This window comes from Panulirus ornatus, chromosome 29 (genome assembly GCF_036320965.1).
Source record: "Panulirus ornatus isolate Po-2019 chromosome 29, ASM3632096v1, whole genome shotgun sequence".
Lineage (NCBI taxonomy): Eukaryota > Metazoa > Arthropoda > Malacostraca > Decapoda > Palinuridae > Panulirus > Panulirus ornatus.
In genome coordinates, this window is record NC_092252.1 from 6,637,374 (window position 1) to 6,662,765 (window position 25,392).

The following is a 25,392-nucleotide window of genomic DNA, read 5'->3' on the forward strand; positions in this document are numbered from 1 at the left end:
TGACGAGACAACACTCACTGTAGTACAGCCTCCACCAAGGGTTATTTATTTTTATTATCTTCATTCGCGGCGTAATTTTGTGTACGAGGAGTCCGGGAACACCTACGTGAGTAACTGGCAGTATCAAGCAATCTTGGATGCCACAAATTGATCCTAGAATGTCCTGCTTTCGGTAATCCGTTCAGGCGCAATTTTTGGCAAGTTTTTCTCAGTTCTTCTTAATCCTTTAATGTGTGTGTGTGTGTGTGTGTGTGTGTGTGTGTGTGTGTGTGTGTGTGTGTGTGTGTGTGTGTTTCCCTGACTCATCTTCCCTTCTCTTGATCTTAATTTCTCTGCATCCTTTTACCTTCTCTGTTCTGAATTATTCCATCCCAAGCTCCATACCCTGACCCAGTAGTCTTTGCCAACCAGGACTTGCTAGGCTCGTGGTGACGTGAGGTAACTGGACGATGATTGTGGACGTGCTTACTCCAGCGGCCTCTGTGGTTCTAGAGTATGGAGTCGCCTGACCTGACACAATACCCGGTCGTATCCCAGACCTCCGGCAGATTACCGAGACAGGTTCGGTCAGCGTTGGGAACAACGCCGGATGAGCGCAGACTGAACCTTCTCTCATCCTTACAGTCATTGTTCCAGGGGCATGAATGACCTTTCAGCTTACAGTTGAAAATATTAGGGAAAATTCCCGATAAGTAGGTCGTTGTTTTTTTTTTTCTTTTATTTCTTTTAGCGAGTAGTTACCCCATTAAGTTGTTCCAGGACTTGCACATGGATTGCTGGATTTTTCCGATGGTGTGTGAGTGGATACATTGCATCTGAATTATTCTGAAGAATTATGGATTTGCAGCAATGTGTCATCGATAGGAGTTGACATGGATTATTGTTATTTATGTACTCTTTGTATGTGTGAGGGATACGAAGTGATTTTCTTTTTGTGTAAGTAGGATAAGCTGAAAGTGATACGTTTTGGTAACAAGCCGTCGGGCATTTTGCGAGTGTTTTAACGGTGCGACAGTGAGGGAGAACATCTGCGGTGCGACATTAAGGGGATGATAGTAGGGTGCGACGGAGAGGGATGATGGGGTGTAGGGTAATAGGGTGTGCCGGTGTGATAGTATGGAGACAGAGAGGATTAGGGTGTAACGCCAGAGGGGAGTGAAGGTTCTCCGGTGTTACCGTATGGGAAATGAAACGGTGGTTTGATTCTGAAGTGGTGGAGAGTGCCAGGGTGTAACAGAGTAGAAGGAAGGGTATTGGAGTGTGACATGGAAGGGAGGGGGTGCTCGGTTGCCACAGTCAGGGGACGATGTGGTTGGGAAGTAAGGAAAAAGATGGTGGTAGGGTGTGAGGCTGAGAGGGCAGAGAGGGAGGGTGGGTGGTGTGGCACGATAGTCATGGGAACGAGGGTGGTAGGTCGCCGCTGGGAGGGAGAGCCAGGGAACGTGACAGGCGACAGGCAGCCACCACCACCACCATTCACCACCACAGTTCACCATCAACTCACTCTCCTCTCCCCGGACAACGGAACCACGTATTGTTTACACCATTTACCGCAGTATCGACAGACGCAGGTACCATTGGGAGCGTCATCCACCACACAACCATGAACCGATCCATGTACTGTCACGTACATCACAACATGACACAGTACATGTACTGCCAGATGTATCATAACATGAATCATTTGTACCTCATGGGAGTAGAGCATGGCAGTGTGGTGTAGTTGTTGGCTTCTAAGTATTTTTCATGATTTCAAGGAGCTTATATATTCTTCTAGAGAGGTAAATTGATAAGTAACCCATGTATGACAGGGGATAAAATAGGGGACCTCATGATAAGAGAGACAGAGAGACACTGTCTTTAGTGAAAGACCCAACAGCTCCCTCTATGTTGTTTTGATTTATTTTTGGAATAAGGGTGCCAGGGTTGGTTGGCCCTACAGCACAAGCCAGAGTTGGTTGGCCTTGCTGGATGCCAGGGTAGGTTGGCCCTACAGGAGAGGCCAGAGTTGGATGTCCCTACAGCAGAGGCCAGAGTTGATTAGCCCAGCAGGAGATGACCTCACAGGCTCACCCTCGCCCGTCTCATCTGTCATTGGAGGTCATGTTTATGAACTCTGCTGTTACGTCACAACTCGACCCTCCTCGATGACCTCTACACAGTATGTACCAGGGTAGTGGAATTCCTGCAACCATTAGCACAGCTTTGCGAGAAAAAAGTAATTAAACTGCAGTTGCCATCAGAAGTTACAGGGCATGGGAAATCAACAGCACAGACTTCCTTTCCGCCCCATTCCCATGGGGAACCGACTTATCATAACAGGAGAAAAGACGATAGGAATGTGCCTTAAGAATATGAAGCCGAGGTGAACAATAATAACTTAAGGAGAAAAGTTATGTTAAATTAAGTGTGTGGTGGAGCTTTAGACTTAAGGGTGAAAGTCAGAGATCATGATACACTATTTGAGTTATTATCGTCGTTGACCTCATTATCCTATTTCCTATACCACTGACTCCTGACGCTATCATCTTCCTTTGTTTTAATCCCAAGTTCTTCCCACTTGAGTTTCTCCAATTGGGAATTCCGTGTCGCCTCCGCCATTACACTGTTCCCCAACAACTTCTCTCCTTCGCTTCACGCGTGTTAAACAGCTTCCCGACCCGCTCTACCGTCGCCCGTCTCCAACACCTTATCCATCAGTCGCATCGTTTCTGTCCCACCACACAAATTATATACCCAGGGATGTCTACCGCCCTTCCCATGACTAGCGAAGTGCCAGTTAGGTGCTTTGTGCGAGATGGTGAAAGCTACATGGCTGGAGATGGGGAGAATTGTACCCACATCAGCACATCAGCTTTCCAGTAAGACAAGGAATGGAAAGTACAAAGAGAGTGGACCTTTTAGGTGGGCTGAGAGACAGAGAGAAAGCGAGATATGCAGTAAGAAGTCTAATTAGATGAGAGAGAGAGAGAGAAAGACATAGTAGATAGATAGATAGATAGATAGATAGATAGATAGATAGATAGAGAGTTGTGGGAGGTAAGGCGACTAGTAAAGAATTAGGGGAAGTGGAAGTAAAAGACGTAGATGTTTTGTAAGAGAGAGAAACACAGGGAGAAGGAGAGTGATGAGTATGAGGGGGACACTAGAGTTTGAGGCAGTGTAAAGATGAGTGAAGGTGATGGGACAGGTAAGGGTAATAACGTGGGGAGGATGGGAGAGTTGGGTCGGAAAGAATGGAGGAGAGGTAGGAGTTAGGGGAATGGAGAGGCACACGAGCCCCACGGGAGATGATCCACGAAGCTGACAGTCGTAAAAATAGTATGGGTGGTCAGGGCATCACACGAGGTCATCCATCACCCGTCAGCCGCGTATGTGGCTCTGGTTCCCCCCTCCCTCCTCCCTCCTTCCCTTCCCTCCCCCTGCATGGTGCCCCTCCGTCTGGCAGGGACTTGCCGCCCCACGCTCCTGCTGCCTCCTCTCCGTCAGGCAGGTGCTGGTCTCGTCCTCCGTGGTGCTGCTCTCTTTTCCCTGTACCCTCACGTCTTTCCTCGGTATTCTTGTTCCCTTAATCACTAGGTTACGGCCAGGTGAGGACCTCTGTGGCACAGGTGCGAAGACGACTCTTGAGGCATTGAAGTGAGTCGTTGTTTCCAAGAAATGATATTGGCGCTTCGAGCCGGTGTGGTCCAGCAGACGAAGAAGGGGTCTGAAAGTCATGTCGACGTCCTGAGGATGTACATATTATATATGTGCGTCCTGAAGGACAACGGTGGCATCCTTGATGCCGACATTCCCATCTATTGACTCAACGTGTATCGTAGGATGAAAAACGTAACGATCGTCGTTTGAAGGGAGTGTCCTGGTGTGTGGAGACCAAACTGTTTGTCACGGCAGCAAAAAAAGATCATTTATTCTGATTTTATGGCAAGTCTTTACAATTAGTAAAACTATTTTGAGCGGTATTCAAGGCATTCCATTTAAACAGTTTGGTGTTTTTCATTCCGGCGGTGGTAAAGTTTTATTTGAATCCCCGTTAATGCACGCCATTTAGCGAGGATTCGAACGCGCATGATTGGTATGGAAATAATGTATACGGCTCAATACCTCTTGTGCCAACAACGGCGGTTTGTGACGTGAGCGTGTTAGGCTGGAGCTGGGTCGCTCTCTGGCAAACTGACTCATATATCTCGATGTCCAATTTCATCCCTTACGTGTGTGTGTGTGTGTGTGTGTGTGTATGTACTGCAGTTGATGGTGAATGAATATTTCTTTTCCATTGATGTTCATCTCAAAGCAATTATTGTATAGACATAGATATGTATATATATATATATATATATATTTATTTTTTTAGACTGAATCTAGGTCGTGAATCTGCAATGATCCGGTGTCATTAGCGAAAACGGAGGACGACAGGTGAAGCCTGGTATATTTATGACGACAGGAAAATTGTTCCAGCTAGAAATTGCTTATGAATTTTTCTTTTTAATTTTCTGGCTGCAAACAAGCTAATTAGGTAAGGTATGTAGTCCCCCATGGGCCAATCATTTGGCTGGAAACGAGCTGAAAGTTGATTGGTTGATATATTTGGAATAGGAAAGCTGATAGGCTGCCTGAAAAAGAATTGGGGACTGATTGGTTGAGAGAATTAACCTCCTGAAAGCTGATTGGAATATGCGGGACTAATAGGCGAATCTACGGCACGAACGAAACAAGTGGCCAAAACAATACATAAGAAATAACTGTACGATTGAAACAATATGAAAAATATAATATATACGAATGTAACGCTAAATGAATGAAATTCGAGAAACGAGATACGGCATGAAACACTGTATTATGTGAACTGTACCTGTGAATCTGTGAGGCTCAGCACGATTGTAACACTGCTTGAAGGAAGCCCTGCATGAAGGTAACACTGCATCATTGAAGCGCTACGCGATGGAGACATGAATGAAGCACGACATGAAGGAAGCATAACATGTATAAAACACGACATGAGGGAAACGTGACACAAATGAAGCGTTCCATAAAGGGAAACTTCGAGTTGCATGAAACGTTGCATGATGGAAGGCACACAGATGGAACACTAGACGAGAGGAAAACATTGACGGTGTACGAAAACCGAAATCGTAACACACACACACACACACACACACACACACACACACGTACGGATCATTCGAGTGAGGACGCACGTGCAAATCCTCTCCTCCTCGATTAAGGACCCACTTGTATGCTAATCTTTATGGGGTAAGACGTTCACGTACGTCTTGTCCTTTTGGAATTAGTTCACGTCCTTACCAGCAGTGTCATGAAGGCAGCTATGTACATCTGTCATGCTGGGAATTCCTGCTCCATCAGTAGACCCAAAGATAGACACCTGCCGGCCAATAGCAGAGAAAAAAAGACAGTGACGTGTACTGATTTGATCTGCCAAGTGGCCAGGAAGTGGGTACAGGAATAATACTGTATGTGAAGCTTCTGACTGCGGTGAGATCATAGCTCTCTCTCTCTCTCTCTCTCTCTCTCTCTCTCTCTCTCTCTCTCTCTCTCTCTCTGCGAGCAAGCATGTATTATCGGTGCAACTTTGGGTGCTTGGACGAAGAATGTCCATAGACGCATCATGTGTGATAGGGATGTATGTACGTGGGGAAGCCCACTCCTAGAAAATGGGAATGGTCTGGCTTTAATTAGAACCTTACGAAATGACTGCTTTTTGTCTCAGTTATATACATATATATATATATATATATATATATATATATATATATATATATATATATATATATATATATATATATATACATATACATAAGAAGCCATTAACATCGCGAACACCTTTAAAAGTCCTTAGTCTTACATCGGTCCTGTTGTATGTACACTTAACACATATGTACATTACAATATCCACTTACAAGCGACGAAAACTTTCGTAAAGACCAACAACACGATCTTTTATTCCTGGTTCTGTCGTGTAATAGAGACAGAGCGATTTCACCTTCATCTGAGTCGAGGGGGACGTGGTGATAACGTATTTTTCCCCCCCCAACAAAATACTTGTTGTTATTATTACATGTGACATTAAGTGCCGGATGTGTTGCCCCGATACAGCAGTGACAGAACACACCACTACAGATAATGGTGACTCTTTGATTATTCCTGTAAAATGTAAATGAATTTATGGTTGAGTCGTTTTATTTTTTTTTCCAAAATTACAGCATTCTAATTATGCAGTCATGCGTAAGTGCTAGTATGTGGAAAATGTCTCATTATTCGAATTACATTAGTTAAGTTTGAATTTGAAAAAAAAGATTAGCTAAAGAGATTAGCCGAATATTTTCTCTTAATTCTAATCTAATTTGTCAGGAATTTCATACATTTTCCTGCAGCATGAGAAATACAAGAAAACAACCTTTTTTTTTTTTATTCTAAGCGGGTGAGGTCGACCTGCACGTGACTGATGTCAGTTAAGACGGAATCCTCGGAGAGTGTCGCTAAAGATGTGCTCTTTCATTCACGTCAAAGAAGCAAGAAGAATTCTAAGAAAGGTGAAACCCAAATTATTCTCTTGGTGCCCAGGAGCTCCTTTGTCTTGAGAGGATGGGGGGGGGGGGGGATGGGGCTGGAGTGTGCCGTGCTCGTACTGGAGGAAAGAGAGAGAGAGAGAGAGAGAGAGAGAGAGAGAGAGAGAGAGAGAGAGAGAGAGAGAGAGAGAGAGAGAGGTGGCTGTCGTTAATATGGTGATTTATGATAAATCTAAAAATATGATGATGACTTTTACGTCCCCGCGATGATCGACTTAAAATGTGATTGATTTGTGGCCTGTGCTTGTTGTTGTTGTTGTTGCACTGTCGTATTGTGTACCGGGTTTGAGCGGACGGACACAGGAGCAGATGAATATGTAGACCTTCTGGTGTACGCACTGTGGGCAACATTATAAAAACACAATTGTCAGTGGCATGCGTTTTGTTTTCTTTCTTTTTTTTTTGCCTAATAACGACCATCTTAAGGTACTCTGACAGACAGGAACTTGTGTGTATCCTCCCCTTACACACACACACACACACACACACACACACACACACACACATCTCCCCAACATTGACTTCGTTTTCGGGGAAGTAAATGTCTCCGGCCGTATGGTACTTGCGAGGGCGCATGTCAGTCTCCCAGAGTTGCAGGGTTAGCGTGCCGTTTTGGTCTTGAGTGTGACCCATCTCCGCACACCACACCTCACTCTTCCCCCCGGCCTTGCGTTCCCCGCCTGCCTCGCCTCACTCTGCTTCACTCGCACTGAATAGACCTCTTTCATATTCAGTACCAGACACCCGTCTGACACAGGCCGATTAAAGAAGCAAGTCGGGTCAGTGCTTGTGTACTGAAGACACGGGTGGAGTCGAGGGGTAGAGCGAGCCGGAGAGACGACGGATTCTCAACGAGAACCGTCATTATTAGCTCACCAACTGTTGGTTTGACTTTCTTCGGCCATTGTGAGGGCACTAGCCACTGTCGGCGATACTCTTACCCGTGATTCCCAGTTCCTCTTGTAGTATGAACGTAATTAGTGATAAGGACGACGAAGTGCGGTAGGTACATGTTGTCTACGGTAATTCATCTCTGGCACTTACTTATTCATCTCTAGTCTCATTTAAAAGTGTTGTTACTTCTTGCATTGCATTTTAACGGTGCATACTCACATTGTTCTTTAAAAGTTTTCGGTATATTTGTTGTTCTGCTACATGTTCGTTGCAAGGCGAGAGAAACTAAACAGCACACGAGGGAAAACCACCAAGAAAATAGCCACCCTCTGTAGTGCATACTGGTAAAGTAGACAGGAAACTCGAAATTAGTTGCAATTAGAGATAAGTCCTCTTGACAAAGTTGGCAAAGTTTATCATGTGTATTATAGAAAACGGTCCATATCACGACTTTAATACTCTTTGGTATGATGGCCTGGCCTTTGACCTGACCCTAACGAGTCATGTCAAAAGCCATTCCATCATTCTTAAGGGCAGTAACGTCGTGTCTTAGGGTCGTCTCGTCGTTCTTCTCAAGGGTCAAGAATGCACATATGCAGAGGAAGGTCCCTCCGCTAACGGGAGCTGAGACGAATGACAATGAGGAGAGGTTCGACAGGTGATGAAGGAGCGAGAGGAACGTCTGGGTCCAAATAAGCTCCGTAGTGATTATCAGAACTTTATTGGACCATCTGATGTGTAAATACTTGTAGGTCAGGGGTAGAGGTGACCCCTTTGTGGCTGGATATGAAGGAGGAGGGGATGCCACAGACGAGGACCTGAGACGACTTAAAAGCACCTCCTCAAGTGTGAGCTCAGTACCATCTTACGAGATGCCGTGGAAGGTCCCAGGGGAGAGAGAGAGAGAGAGAGAGAGAGAGAGAGAGAGAGAGAGAGAGAGAGAGAGAGAGAGAGAGAGAGAGAGAGAGAGAGAGAGAATAATAACAAGAGGAGGGCCAGAAGCAGTTGTGACATGTTGACAGACGGAAGCATTCAGGAACATTATGGGTTATTGACAGGCCGGGAGTATTGACGTGAGAGGGGGAGGTGTAGTTGGTGTTGTTTATTACCCAGGACATAACTGTCGTTTAACTACCTGCCTGTAGGTGTTCTTTACTTGGATTCGTCTATTATTTATCTAGTTGAGACTTTTGAGATTGCCACTAGAGTTATCGAGTCACCATGTTTCACGTCGTGGCCCCTTGCTTATCTTGTCACATTTGTTATTTGCCTGGACATAATGGTTGTTTACTTGCATACGACAGTTATTTATATGGCCGAGGAGGGTCGAATGTCTCGCCATAACCCTTCAATACCGAGCCGCAGCTCTTGTTAACCGGGCTACGAGGCTTTCTCTCTTTGCCATCAGTGTTAACTGCCGGGCCAAATGTGGCAATTACCCATCTATAACTATCGTTTACACAGCGGCCGTTGTTTATTACCCAGCTTCATCTTTTGTTTATCTGGCCACGTTTTCCATTTTACCTGGTTGGACCTGTTAATCACCTGGCCAGAACCATTGTTGCCTGGTCATATGTTTTTCTTCACTCGACTGTGAATTTTCTTGCTACGGGTGTTCTTTACATGACCTCGTTCTTCAGTTGAACACTGCTAGTAATTACTTGGCCACAGCCTTAAATTATTCGTACATGGCCATGCTGTTTGTTTGCTTGGGCACAGTTGATAATTATCTTGTTACAAATGTTTAAATGCGACGGATGGAGTGTATCGAATCATACCCAGTGTTAGGGTGACCATAGCATTTGTATGGCATAGAATGTTGTTTGTAAAGCCGTAATGATCGTTTACTTGCTCACAACTGTTATTTCTCTGACCATAGTGGTTGTGTGCATGACCACAGTGGCTGTGTACATGACCACAGTGGTTGCGTACATGCCCGCATTGGTTGTATGCTGCATGACCACAGTGGCTGTGTGTATGACCACATTTACTGTATACATAACCACAGTGGCTGTTTACCAGTCGAGAAATATCTGACTGTCTTCAAAATATTTCCTCATGTCGTAATGGTTGATTAGCTCCTCACTGCTGTTGGTTTTTCTCTTGGCCGGTTATGTTGCTTATTGCAAGCTCTGCTTACCCTGCCGGGGTACAGGTTTACCTGGCCACAGCTCTGTTTACCTGGCTAGAACGTGGAGTTTACCAGACCACAAGACGGGGGTTTACCGAGCCGCTACACCGAGTTTACCGGGCCATTAGGAATGAACTTAACCCTACTGTTCACTGCCACCATGACGAGACGCCTCGAAATGTAACATGAATTATGTGTTATGTAACCAAAGACTCGCTCACTCTCCATCAGTACATTTATCATTTTTCTTATAAAGTAATTCGTGTAATGAAATAATCGTGCGATAGTCATTCAAGTTTTTCTTTTATTTAAGTTCATCTTGAACACGACGATACAACCCTTGAACACGACGATACGACCCTTGATGACGACGATGCGACCCTTGAGCACCACGGTACGACCTTCAGGCACGACGATACGACCCTTGAGTACGAGGGCGTGACCTTTCCCCTGATCCTATAAGGCCGTTTACACCTAAGGGTCGTGCCGTCATGCTCAAGGGCTTAGTGCACCCGGATTCTCCTCATCGCCAGACTCCTTAAGATAACTTTTCTGTAATCCCTATACGAAGTTAGTCCCAAATCCGCCCCGACATGTCCCGGGCATCGAGCTAACAAGGGCGGCCATTTCCCGTGCCTGTTGACCTCATTAACTTTACGTAGATTACCCTAATTACCGATGAGTGGGTCCGAGCTGAATATTGTTGAATCCATATAGAAAATACTGAGGCCCAGATTCCCGTGGTATTTGGTCGCCTTGTAGTGCCGAGAGGTTGTGAACGACGGACGAACGCGCACACGCCCAAGACGGACGGCAGTCAGACGAACGCGGTCGGCTTACGGACGTGCGACGGAGAGACGGATGCTAGTCGGACGAAGCACGGATGACGGACGGACGGATAGAAGAACGCAGATTCGGAGTTCTGAGTGACGGACAGACGTCGTGCGCGCCAGACGAACGCGAATCGGACAGCTGACGGACGACCGATAGAAGGACGCACGACCATGGGATGAGACCCGCCGATTCACGCCGGCGAATATATAGATTACAGAGGTAGGAAAAAAAAAAAGACTGTCGACCAGATAGGGGAACGATTAGCTGAGAAATCACAAAATTGATTTATATAAAGATAAAAGAATGAAGTATGGCGAGGGCTGAGAGAGAGAGAGAGAGAGAGAGAGAGAGAGAGAGAGAGAGAGAGAGAGAGAGAGAGAGAGAGAGAGAGAGAGAGAGAGAGATCCTGTATAGTGGATGGGTCAGGGGTTAGGCAGGGACCAGAGCAAGAAGGATTGAGGGAGCGGCCGTCTGGAATACTGAGTGTCGGGGCCGGCAAGGTGACGTGATGGATAGGTGGCCCAGGACGGGGGATAGAGAGGCACTATGGTAGAGGCACACACACAGTAGGGATAGAGGACAGGGATTTGGTTAGGGACAGTGGAGTACTGAGATATATGTGAGAGACGGTGAAGTGCGATGGTAGAGGTGATGGAGAGTGAAAACAGGTACCGGTGGGAACAGAAAAGAGGGAGTGAGATAGAGGGAGCATAGGACGAGGTAGAGGAAAGGGAGAGGGTGTGGATAGTGTTAGGCGGAGGTATAGGTGAGGGAGGGAGACAGGGATAGCGAGGGGCGGAGATAGAGGAGAAGGAGATATGGGGCAGACAAGAAGGATAGAGGGATAGACTGTAGGAGGACGGAAGAGGAAGTGGGACAGGGACGGAGGAGGAGGCATGGGAGAGGGGGATGTGGAAGGGAGTACTAGAGGTGAGGACAAAACGCGTACAGGGAAATGGAAATGGACAGATGTGAGGAAATAGGGAGAGATGATGATGAAAAGGGATTATAGTGAGTAAAGGGGTGGGAGGATAGAGGCCGAAAGTTATAAAAGTGGTTAAGTTAGGAAAAACAGGCGCAAGGAAAAGCACTGTGGTGAATTTTGGGTGGATGAAGTGAAGAGAGGAAGGAGGACGAAGGAAGGTGGGAGGACGAAGGAAAGGGTGGATATGGGAAAATGATGGAGATGATAGAATTTGAGGAAGAGGGAAGGGAAAATGAGGGAGGGGGTATAGGAGGGAGGTAGGGGAGGAAAGAGGACTGGTCAGCGAGAGTGAGTTTCAGGCATCAGAAGTCTAGAGGCCACACAGAAGCAGGTGGCAGACGCTGACGAATGTCGTCTGCAGGAGTGATCATTAACTAGCATATTGATCGCGGGTCAATCAGTCACCTGGCCGTGTGCAGATGTGGCAGGGGGTGAAGTGTTGATAAAGAGGTCATCACTTGTGGTCCGTACGTGGAAGGCGAGCGTGTATTGTCATGCAGTTATCATGAACGTTCGAGGAGGGGGTTCAAGCTTTTACGATCGTTGGTTATTATTAAGTTGAAGTTGACGGCCCTTAATGACCCCTGGCAGTCGACGGGCCTTCAAACCCAACGAACCAGCCAACTTCGATTGGAGGTTATAACTTGACGCCGGCGGCCTTAATGACCCCCGGCTGTCGATAGGCCTAAATCCCAAGTAACCAGCCATCCACCTACCCCTTGATCCTCTAGGTAGGTGTGGAGGAGCCGCCTGGAACTACGGTATTGATCACGGGTCATGTACACCTCATTCGTGAGCCCAGCAAACTTCGTCTCTCAGATGAGAATCAGCGGACCGTCTGCTCAGAGAGTCATCTGCACGACGCGTCGTGCCGAGTCAGGTCGCAGAGAGGCCCTCACATCAACCTCGTGTAAATTAGTTTTACCCGACGTTTTTTGAATGTTTTATTACCCGGCGTGAAGATCATAATTAAGACGTATTCTCACGAACTGTACGACTCCCGAGTCTCCGTTTATACAGAGTCTTCACTAAAGAGACCATTACCGGCGACAGGTGAACATACTGGTGTCAACAAACACCGAGGGGAAATGTTTGATGTCTTGTGTATGTTTGTGTCCTGGTGATGCCAGGTGTCTGAGTGACGGTGCCATGGTCCCTAGGGGGTTGGTGGCAAGGTCCCCAGGGGAGCCAATGGTAAGGTTCCCCCCCTAGGGTGGTGGCACTATCTCCAGGGGGTGAATGGCACGGTTTTCTAAGACGAGTGTGTGGTTGGAGCCGCGACACGCGTGCTCCCTCTAGTCGGAGTACTTGTGGTTCTACCCGGGTATGAAAGATGTTTAGATAGTAAGATCGCGAGAATGGTGGAAAGACTTGGGGTTAAGGGTGGCAGAAGTGAGGCTCTAATGGATAGGGTACAGACTGAGAGAGGAGGTAGGAGGTAAATGGGCAGGGTACATAGGTGAAAAAGTTGGAAAGTTTAATGAGTAGGTGGGTATCGAGTAGATAAAGATGTGGTGGACTGAGTAGAAAGGCATGGGGTTGAGTGGATAGTTCAGTGGTTAGCATAGACAGGATGGCGTTGAGTTCATGTTTTGGAGGGTTGATGGATGAGTTGAGAGGCTTTGGACTGAGTGGATAGTTCAAGGATGAGTGTGGACAGAACATGGTTGTGCTGATGGTTTGGAGGGTTGATGGGTAGAAAGACGTCTGGATGAATGGATAGTTCAAGGGTTAGTGTAGGGCAAGACAGGGTTGAACGGATGGTATGGTGGGTTGATGGTACAGTTCAGGGGTTGAGTAATTGAATGTCAGATCGAGTTGATTGGCAGGAATGGCAGCATAAACTGAACTGTGATAAAATTTGAAAAAGTTGGAGCTAAAAACTGATATTGATCATAAATGATTTAACTAAGTTTTAATATTTTTTCGCTGTGTTTTTCCAGCTTTTGTTGTTTGAAATTAAAAATTGTATTTGAATTATGACGGGAAAGCTTTATGGTTGTTAGGAGTTGAGTTTGTTTGTTGATAGTTTCATTCTTTTTTCCAAGTCCAAGCTTCTTTGTTGCGATATTGATAGTTTGTGTTATGATGGATGACCTTATTTGTTGATGGACGACCTCGTTGTCTTGTTGGCCTTGCTCTCTTGTCGGTAGCTTTATGTGTTTGTTGATAACCTTCTTTTTTGCTTTTGTTTTGCATCTTTGTCCCCTCATAGTTGCTTGTTTATTGTTTTCTCGTAATAAGTTATTTTATTTCCTTTTGTTGGAACAATTGTGTTGATGTTGGCTGTCTCGTTTGTAGTTAGTAATGGCTTTGATAATTTGTTCGAAATGTTTTGTTTTCCTCTTGAGGGTACGATGGTAGGGTGGGTCTATAAAGAGAATGTAAGGATAAAGAAATGGAGAAAATTGGAGTAGTGTTGACGTGACTGTGAGTATGAATGATGATGATGAATGAAAAGCTGAGTTCGTGAGTAACGCTGGGGTAGTGTGAGGGAACATGAACGTATGAGAGGCGGCAGCGTGAGTGTGAGGGAACGTGTGTACAACATACTGGGGCAACATAAGGGAACACAAAAGAGTGGGAAGTAGGTTGTATGAGTGTGAGGGAGCATGTGAATGTGTGAGGATAGTGGGGCAGCATGAGGAAACATATAAGTATGAGAAGGTGGCAGTATAAGTGTGAGTGTTAGGAGACTTGGCATGGCGTGTGTGGCCGCGACACACATCATACACAGCTAATAATAACCCCAGAGCCAGTGTCACCAACCCCAGCTGTTGTACTACACCTTCTACCGCCGCCGCTGGTGATAACTATGTTGTGGTGGTGGTGACTATGTTGTGATGGTGTTGAATGTTGTGGTGATGATGATGTCTGGGTGTGTTGATGACTATTGTGGTGGTGATGAGGGCAGTGTTGTGATGGTAACGACTTGCGGTGATGGTGTGACTCTGTTGGGGTGGTAGTGATTGTTATGATGGCGATGGCTTGTGATGATGGCTGTTGTGGTGGTGATGGTTGTGTTAAAGGGGTTGTGAACTCACGGTAATGATGACTTGAGGTGTTGATGGCTGTGGTTTTGATGATGACTTGTAGTGACTTGTGGTGATGAATGTTATGGTTGTGATGACTTTTGGTGGGGATGACTGTTGCATTGGTGATGACTCTAAGCAGAGATGACTTGTGATGGTGATTACCTGTGTTGTGAAACGAGTATCAGGATGACATAAGGTAAAAGGTATGTTGTGGTTAGCGGTACCTATTGTTATGATGATTGTGAAGTGGTGTGGTTGTGATGAATGGGATATGGCAGTGTTATGTTGATGAATTTATGACGATAGTGATGATGATATGCGTTACCGGACTCTGGCTGCTTGTAGTTACAGCGTGACTGAAAAGTCCACTTCGGCGTAGCTGTATCATCGTCCGGTGATGGGAGGGAGTACGAACAATCTGGTTCTCTGTCCAAAGAAGTCCTTCATTTTTCTGGTACTGGAAATAGCGAGGATCCAGGAGACCCTTCCCAAGTGATTCTGTCAACCCACTGGGGCCTGAGTAAGACCCCTTGTGACTCCTGTAATCCTTTTGCCCTACCGCTCACAGGATGAGCATGGGGTGCACGATAGATTTGCCGGGGACACCGGCACAAATCGAAGGGGGCGGGAGTGGAAGTGACTGTGGCTGGTCGCTCCCCCTTATCCCCCCCCCCTTTTTTTTCCCCCGGGCCGTAACGTCTTGTAGACCACATAGGTTCCCCCCCCCCCCCCCCATCCTACTGTAGACAATCCCTGTAAAACTTTTCTCAGACACTCTCACCTTCTACGGACCGTCCATGACCCATATGGAATGTCTACTACGAAGACGAGCACCGACTGTAGACAGACGTATGTTCGCTTGTGGACGCCGTCTTCCACTTGTGGACAGAGTCTCCCCATGGGGACACTGTGGACATTCCATCCCGTTGAAGGCGCCCCTTCCGTTATGAGTGTCCTTTCTCCTGTGGACGCCACTTTCCCCCAAAGCAAAAACAGTTGAACCCACGCTAACCTCCAGAAACACTTTAGGTGAAAAATGTCACATAAACATCGATCCCATAAACTGCTGGGTTACTGGCCGTTTGGCAGCCATGTAATATATATATATATATATATATATATATATATATATATATATATATATATATATATATATTCCTATGAGTCCACGGGGAAAATGAAACATGATAAGTCCCCAAGTGCACTTTCGTGTAATAATCACATCATCAGGGGAGACACAAGAGAGAAATATAATTCAGTTGATATACATCGAAGAGACGAAGCTAGGACGCCATTTAGTAAACATGTGATCGTCTCTTCGATGTATATCAAGTGACTTATATTTCTCTCTTGTGTCTCCCCTGATGATGTGATTATTACACGAAGTTGCACTTGGGAACTTATCGGGTTTCATTTTCCCCGTGGACTCATAGGAATATCTTGATCACGCGCAAAATTGTGATCCTTGCCAACATATATATATATATATATATATATATATATATATATATATATATATATATATATATATATATATATATATATATAATGTGTGTGTGTGTGTGAGTGTGTGTCCTGGTGTTGGAGGTACGCTTGGCCCACGGTGGATTTGATTATCGGGCGTGTGTGTCCAGATGTTGGCTGTCTCCACCACAGGCCACAAGCTGGCTATTCACACCAGCTGATGATTTCACATTCCTTTACGAGTGAAACCCCCCCCCCCCCCCGACCTCCCTGCACACACTACTACACTCACACATGGCTCGACCATTTCTTGGGGTCCTCTATTTTCCCCTTTTACTTATTCTCTCTCTCTCTCTCTCTCTCTCTCTCTCTCTCTCTCTCTCTCTCTCTCTCTCTCTCTCTCTCTCTCTCTCTCTCTCTCTCAAAGGTCATTACTAACCTTGGTGTCCGTGAAAACGCCGCAGCTGGCAGCGCCCTTGACCAACCGTAGCGTCCGTTCTCGGCTGACCTTGATGTCCGTGAAAGGTCTCCTGCCACCTCAAGCACCACAGGTTCCTTGGGTTCCCGCACACCCGTGTTGAGAGATACTGATGCTCACTGTAGTATCTTAGCCTCTGTGATATTTCCTCTTATTAACTTCCTGATAATTTTTTTTCCAGTATCATTTACTCTGATTAAAAAGAAAAAAAGTGAAGAACAATAAAAGATATATATCTAAGAATGTGCTTTTGATAGAACAACAAGTGGAAAAAAAATGTAAGAAAAATGTTAACTTGTAAATGTTTTTCGTAATGTTGTTTGGGTACATACACCACATGTTTTTTTTTTTTTCCAAGTGTACGAGTATGTAAGACATATTTATGGCTAAGAATCCCGACCAGTATTTATGTTGTGATATTGAGAAATATCTTTGTTTTTGTTGAGCGTTATAATGGTTTACTATTATGACATGTATTTTTACAAATATATATATATATATATATATATATATATATATATATATATATATATATATATATATATATATATATATATATACATATGTGTGTGTGTGTGTGTGTGTGTGTGTGTGTGTGTGTGTGTGTGTGTGTGTGTGTGTGTACTTTTCACTAGTGAAAAAAAGAAGGTATGGTTACGCATGGAGCCATTACTAACATATAGTAATATCTTTATGTTTAACGTTGTAAAGGTTCGGTTTTATATCCTCTATTTTTGCATATTGATATATGAATATATTTATGTATTTTTTTTCTCTCATGAAAACTCCCCCCACCCCCCTCCCTCTCCAGATATGTTGATGTATGATGGGGTTATTAATGTGATGAGGAAGGTTGTACACACACACACACACACACACACACACACACACACACACACACACACACACACATGTGGCCTGGGCGTCACCTTCCTCTTCACTCACCTCCTGCAGTAAATGTCACCCAGGGAATTCCAGTTTTTTATCTACCCCCCCAACAATTCACATCTTAATTTGTGATATGTTACTGTGATGGCCCGTCATTAAAACAGATTAATTTGGTTCCGACCAGATATTACACTGTGACGGGTCACCCATGATTAGTTGATATGTACAGTTTGGAAAAAAAAAGTAAATGAATATATAAAGAATGAAAGACTTCCCATGCCAACAGTTTAGACGCTTTAAATGGCCCTCGTTCGACCTTGATTTATTGTTATTGTGGCCGCCGCCGCCGCTGCAGAGGAGAGGGGCATATTGGTCTGTCTGACCTAGTGTAACGCATGCGTTCGCTCGTGCCTGCGGGCGTCTGTGCAACACACACACACACACACACACACACACACACACACACCATGCATGTGTGCGTCTGTGTGTGTGTTCTGCAATGCGTTCGGTTCTTAGGCATACGACATCTTACTGTTGGTTTGTCTTCACCAGAAGTATAGCACAGACTACTTACAGAGTCGTGCTTCGAGGTCATTGAGTAATAGGTCATGTCCGCCAGTTCGTCCTGAATTCTTGCACCTAGACTCTTGTATAATACATACGAAGGTCTTCAGCAGAATAGAATTCAAATGCCCTGGGGACGAAGTTCAAAGACATATGACCTACAGTGCAACTGGTTGTTTCTGGACACAATGTCAAGTGACTGGGTGAAGGGATATATACCAGATGTGCACCACAAACACGTCATATGAATATCTACGTGTGAGGAATAACTGAATATCTAAGGTTAAGGCACTGTTTATTTAAGGGGTAGTATATACCTGCGTGCAGAGTGTGATTAAGGTCTTATGGATATTCCCCAAATACCATCGTAAGATGTATTTCAGTTTCGAATATTCAGGTGTTCAAGACTCCATCAGTGGAGGCAACATTTGCTAAGTCTTGTACATGTTGTTTTGGTGGCTTTATAAGTGAAGCAGTTGTCAATGATATTTATACCCTCACCGTATCGTTCACATTGTGTTGGTAATCGTTTAACACCTATACCTTTTTTACTAATGGCTCATTTACAACCTTGTAAGGATGGAGCAGTTGATATGCTCTTGTGTTTATTTTCCCCAGACTGTTAAGAGCATTTACTCAGTGGGGATGCACACACTGTTAGCGTCGACTTTGGTGCGTATCTTGGAAAAGTAGGTTATTTTGGTTTGTTTTCGCTTTTTGGCTTAGAATTTTTCAGTTTAATATGTTCATTGTTTACGGGTCATTTGAATACTTTCTGGGTTGGCGCACAGTGACTTCTCAGATGAGTTAATGAACACTAACTTGATTCTTGGATCACTTAAGAACTTTCTATGGCAGTCACCTGACATCCTGGGTCATTTAAACACTTTCTTGGTTCTTGTATCACTTAAACACTTTCTGGGCTAGCCTGCTGCCACCCCAGTTCTTTTAAAGACTTCTTCGGCTCCTGTATCACTTAAGCACTTTGTGGATCAGTACATGACGTTATCGGACCAGTTGACACTTTCTGGCAGTATTTACCTACTCTGGGTTTTCACACAAGCCTGACAACTTGTTGTTTATGGACATGTCGGTACACAAGTAATGCGTGTGTGAGATGCCTTCAGTCTGTCAGGGTGAGGAGGTAGTGCTGGTGTGCTGGCTGTGTCGATCCACAGTATGTACACGTCTTCGCGAAAGTCAGGAACGGGTTGTGCGTGAGAGAGAGAGAGAGAGAGAGAGAGAGAGAGGTTTAAGACCGGAGGAAAGCTCTCTTTTACCCCCTCACTTTCATGTTTCATTTTTATTTCATATGTCTGATAGTTTTTCCAGTTCCCTCTGTTACTTCCATTACACACTGGTATTTCGTTCCTCCTCCTCTTTTTTTATTTTTCATTCATTATAATTTCTCATTCATTCTCGTTGCGGCATTCCATCATGGTTCGGTTGCTGGGCTACACACGTGCGCTGTAGCAGTCGTCGTTAGAGGGGTTGGGGGATGGGGGTGGGGGGGACACCACCGCCCCCAGCTCTGCTGCCATTATTGTAGATGGTAATGGTGGCGCCCCTCATGCACGAGGGACATAATACGTTTAAAACATTTCAGTGTGCAGTTTGTAATTTGTATGACACACGCTGTTTGTGTTTCGTTTGGTCGGGACGCTCACCCAAAACTGTTCATTCGCGTTTCAGCTTCATGGTGTTGGGTGGGGGGGGGGGGGGGGTACGCAAAAGTTAGTCACGCTGAAGGAAAAAAAAATGAAAAAAATATACATACGCAAAAATGTCGTAAAGGTGACGAGGAAATGGACGCTGAAGTTATCGGCAGTGCCGAGGAAATTATACACAGGAACTGTGACGAGGAAATGTACTCAAACGTCAGCAGTGTTGACGAAGTGTACGTAAAAATTTATATTTATATTCACATCTTAACAGATGATTGTCTGAAATTCATATATCTCATGGTTGAAGTTTATTTCCGAAGTTGTCTTTATTTTACTGGTGAAATGATACACTGTGTTTCATTAGCATTGACGGAGAAGGTAACATGCTGGTTTTGTGGCTATTTATGTATAACGGTTGATTTTATATGATATTTGTTGACTAAATGCAGGAACCGCCAGGAGTAACGCTTGAGCTCTTGGTGCGAGGATTTTGTGATGATGTTCTCCCGTGTCATACCGTCATCCCTGACTAACTAAAGAATGTTGCTATGATTAACTCCCTGAGAAGACCTGGTGAGTGGCGGAAGGCCAGGCAGGTATACTAGCACTTGCCTCACATGAACATCTAACTTGGCTTGACCACTTTGGACATGTTCACACTGTATGTGTGACGACCCTAGATAAACATTTTTCCTTTCCTCTAGCTTCACTCGCTCTCTGCCTGGCTGGGGTCATTGAGTTACTGACGCCTCGGCTTTAGATGATTAATGTTTACAGAACTGTGTATTTATTAATCACCTTCTTGGCATGGAGAGCTGCGTGGTCTGATTATTTCCCAGATTACCTGTTGCGGCGCGGGTACAACAGTATATATGGTACTAAACGAACTTCAGTGTATTGAATGATCCAAATATTGATTGATATTACTTATGGACAGTGAAAGGGAATAAAGAAAGGTACTTCACGGCTTATATGTTATACTGGAACGTAAGGATAAGACGGAAGTTATGCAGTAGATCATGATGAGAGAATTTGACACCTGCTTTCCACACAACTATAACTGTGTTGTAGTTGTGATAAACAGGGTTGTCTGAACCCCTCATGAAATTTCAGACCTCTTCATATCTGGCTGCACTACACTGTGGTAATGTTTGATTATGAAACTGATGGTCACTGCAGAATTCTATAACCGGGGCTCTACTTGTGCAAACATAAGGAATAACTGTAAAAAAGGATAGCAAATTACTGGTGTGATATTGAGTTGATTACATTTTATAACCGGGTGTGTGAATTAATGACACTTTATCCGACATTACCTGCATGATATTTTTGTAAATGTAACTAAAATGAAAGAAAAATTTTCCGATTGTTCTACATTCTCTGTAGCTCAGCTGTAATGTCGTGTCAGCCTTTCTTTTTTAATTATTTTGACGATGGCTCGAGTACCTTACGTGCCAGAGTATAATGGCCAGATCGGAAAGCACACCTCAGCCTTAAACCTTACCTGCGCTTTCAAGACAGATAACCCAACCCCTGCAAGAGCGAACAGTCTACAAGATCAGGAGAGAAGCACATAGACCGCGACCATCATGGTCGCAGACGTGGCCAGTGAACGCAGAACTCCCCCAGAGATTTTTGTTTGCCTGTGTATTACGTCCACGTGACGGTCGCGATGATTACTGCTGCTATTGATTTTCAACCAGAGGAGCCAGTTGTATTGTTTAACCCCGACAGGGAGGGACTCTCACGAGGTGGAGTACTGTAGTAGACATAACTTGTAAGGTATTGTCTTCTTTTTTTTACTGGTAATGTTCCCTCCTTGTTCTGACTGACCTTTGTCTGCAGACACCCCAGCAGGTGACAATAATCACCCCTTGTAATCTTCTATGATGTACTGTTATTCACCTGTTTCAACAGGCATGGATTTAATTGGGGCACGCATTTTGCCTGCGTTATGTCGGCTTCTATATATATATATATATATATATATATATATATATATATATATATATATATATATATATATATATATTTGTGTGTGTGTGTGTGTGTGTGTGTGTGTGTGTGTGTGTGTGTGTGTGTAAGACAGAGAAATCTGATATGAAGGCTCGTGTTTTAACCCGTGAAAGCGGAGTTTGCCGATGATATCAAGGTAAAATGTTTGAGACACTTTCATTAGGAGCGTGTCTTGGCAGGTACTGATGAACACTTTAATTTGCAGGATGTGCACGTAACTGCTCACTTCCGCGTGGTATGAATGGCATCATTAGTATGAGGAGGCGGCCACGGCTAGCAAGGTAAAACTTTAATTAGTAACGCTTGATCATTTAGTGGCCAAGTTAGCATAGATCTTGAATCTTACGTCATTCTAGCAGAAAGGGCAACAAACCGTGTTTCATTTTGTTTCACTCTTGTGTGCTTCATGTTGTTACGTAGTCGTAGTAATAGTAATAGTTGTAAAAGTAGTAGTAGTGGTAGTAGTAGTAGTGGTAGTAGTAGTAGTAGTAGTAGTAGTAGTAGTAGTAGTAGTAGTAGTAGTAGTAGTGTATCTTGCCCGAACTCATGTGACAGAACCTTTTAGCATGTGAACAGCAGCAAATTAGACTGCCTCCCATTTTCCTTTTCATTCATTTACCTTTCAGAATGATTTTCTGTTTCATCAGCCTTGCGTCCACCCCAGTTAGGACGCTCTCCTCTTGTATCACAAGTCCAGGTTGGACCCAACCTCTCCTGCTCTGACGCCTACAGTAGGCAAGTCAATTACCGCCAGTGTGAAACACACGAAGAAATTCTTTTAATATCGTCCAGGCATTTGCTCCTCACGTTCGCTGGCCGTACGCACTCGTTACCTTTAGGTAAGTATATACTGTGAGTCTTTATTACAACGGCTACTTTCACTTATACTCTTTCCCATACAACCTCACAACTTCCCTGGTCACTATAACCCTTATGACTCTTGCTAGTACCATCATAACTACCCTAGCTCTCCTCACCCTTTCTCAAGCACACTCACAACAACTCTAGCTATCCCAGCTCTCTCACCAACACCCTCACAACTACTGTAGCTCTCCCAACCCTCTCCTTAACACCTACACAGATACTCCAGCTCTCCCAACTCTCTCACCAACACCCTCACAACTACTCTAGCTCTCCTAACTCCCTGCCTAACACCTCCACCAACACTGCAACCCCCTTCTCACCTCACACCCCAGCTTGGGTGTACGTTAGCGCTGCCTGTCCCACAATCAGTAAATCTTGACAATGGTTCCTCTATCTTTTCCTGATGCCACCTGTCTGGCAGAATGTGTGCTTCCATGCACCACCGCCATGTTTTATCCTGCAGTCGTTGGAGCCGCTAACCTCCCTCCTCCCCACAGCATCACTCTCTTTTCAAATGTACGCTGCAGCGTCTCCCACGCTCTTGTTCAACCCTCGCTTTATTTTCACGGCGGCCAGAAATAGAGATTACATAGTGGCGTTTAATGGTAGGAGCAAGGGAAATGAATTTCATAGTATTGTATCACTGTAGTAAGGAAGGAATATATATATATATATATATATATATATATATATATATATATATATATATATATATATATATATACCTACACACACACACAAATGGAAGAAGTTAAGGGATTGGGAACATCTATCAAACAGTAAACTAGGTGGAGTGTGTTGGGTGACTGTCTCACAATTGCTGTTCATGCCAGACGTCGGTGGTGATGAAGTTTTCTGTAAGTGCCGTTCAATTTCATCCGATGCTCACACTACGAGTGGGTATATATACATATATATATATATATATATATATATATATATATATATATATATATATATATATATATATATATATATTATTGTACAGGTGAGACGCGTGGTGCGCATCTTTTATTACTCACTTTTGTGGCGTTCGATCATTCATTTAGCTGGTGCTTGATGTCGTGGGTTTTTGTAGTGATAGTTATGATAGTAGTGATGAAGATTATAATGATTGTAATGATAATGATAATGGTGATGTTAATGATAGTATTACCATTGATGGTAGATTTGATAACGGAATATTCATACTTGTTTGTTGTTTCTAGTCTTAGTAAAGTTATAACAAAAACAGATGACTGAGCTAACGTTAAAAAAATGGAAATCCTCTCTTAGCTCCTTCCTCTGTTCGTACTTTTGAAAAGGAGTAATTTGGCAGTGGAGGATTTCCAGTTTCCCATCCCCCGTCCCGCTCCTGGTCTTTCTGTTGCCTCTAACGACACCCAGTGGATAAGATACGAGGGTAGTAGTCTTTCTCGGCTTTGCCCTTGGAATAATAACAATAATAATAGTATTAATAATGATGATGATAATTATAATAATGATAATAATGATATTAATAATACTAATACTACTACTACTATTACTACTACTACTACTACTAATAATAATAATAATAATAATAATGATAATAATAATTATAATAATAATAATAATAATAATAATAATAATAATAATAATAATGATAATGATAATGCTAAGAGCATCAAACAGTATTATAGCATGCAATGTTATGTTAAGAAGTAGAAACAAGAATGATAAGAAACTGACTAAGGCAATAACCATTGATGGTAGTAGCAATAATGATTATAATTGTATCATTACTGCTACTACTAATGATGATATTGCTAATACTACTACCACTACTAATAATGATAATAATGATGATAATGATAATTAAGTTTTTCGATTAAGTTTGATTTTCTCGCCATTTTGATTAATATCCCCCGACGTGCGTAGGTTTGTTTGTTTGTTTGTTTGTTCATCTGAGATTCAGGTCAGTTTCATATGGAATTAATGAATTTCCAGCGGCGAAGAAAGTCGGCCTCAGATCCAAAAACTTTTTAATTAATTCGGTATTTTTCGTTGGCGGATTAGCAAGTCAGGAGACACGGGCGCGGAGCACCCGGGTAAATTCTGGAGGGTCGTCAGTCAGTCACAACAATAACACACCGTCTTCGAGGAAGACGATGCGTTATTTCGCGCGTCTTCCTGGTCATGATGATTATGTACAGGACTTGGCAGTGTTTTTCACACATGTATATACATACACGTCCACACACGCAAATATTCATAACTATACATCTCAACGTATACATGTATATACACACACAGACCTATACATATATACACATGTACATAATTCATACTGTCTGCCTTTATTCATTCCCATCGCCATCCCGCCACACATGAAATAACAAACCCCCCCCCCCCCCCCGCATGTGCGCGAGGTAGCGCCAGGAAAAGACAACAAAGGCCACATTCGTTCACACTCAGTCTCTAGCTGTCATGTATAATGCACTGAAACCACAGCTCCCTTTCCTCATCTAGGCCCCACAGAACTTTCCATTGTTTACCCCAGACGCTTCACACGCCCTGGTTCAATCCATTGACAGCACGTAGACCCCGATATACCACAGCGTTCCAATTCACTCTATTCCTTGCACGCCTTTCACCCTCCTGCATGTTCAGGCCCCGATCACTCAAAATCTTTTTCACTCCATCTTTCCACCTCCACTTTGGTCTCCCACTTCTCCCACACACACACAGACACACACACACACACACACACACACACACACACACACACACACACACACACACACACACAAATTGGAAGAGATTACAGCTGAGCGCGTGATCAACTAATTCCTTTCTTACTACAGGGAAATGAAACACGATAGGTTCCCAAGTGCACTTTCGTGTAATGATCACATCATCATGGGGAGATACAAGAAATAGATATAATAGTCACCTGATATACAACGAAGAGACGTAGCTATACATGTGTGTGTGTGTGTGTGTAAACCTGTTTCGCTCTCTTTC

General features: G+C 44.0%; 1 long non-coding RNA gene across 1 annotated transcript in view; it reads left to right on the forward strand.

Moving 5' to 3' along the window:
• LOC139757927 (uncharacterized) overlaps positions 1 to 22,376 on the forward strand; it is a 73,905-nt gene extending 51,529 nt beyond the window's left edge. The window contains exons 2-3 of the long non-coding RNA XR_011714742.1: positions 21,749 to 21,824; positions 22,170 to 22,376. This is a non-coding gene — a long non-coding RNA (uncharacterized lncRNA). The remainder of the gene's footprint in view (positions 1 to 21,748; positions 21,825 to 22,169) is intronic.
• The last annotated feature ends 3,016 nt before the right edge of the window (positions 22,377 to 25,392 follow it).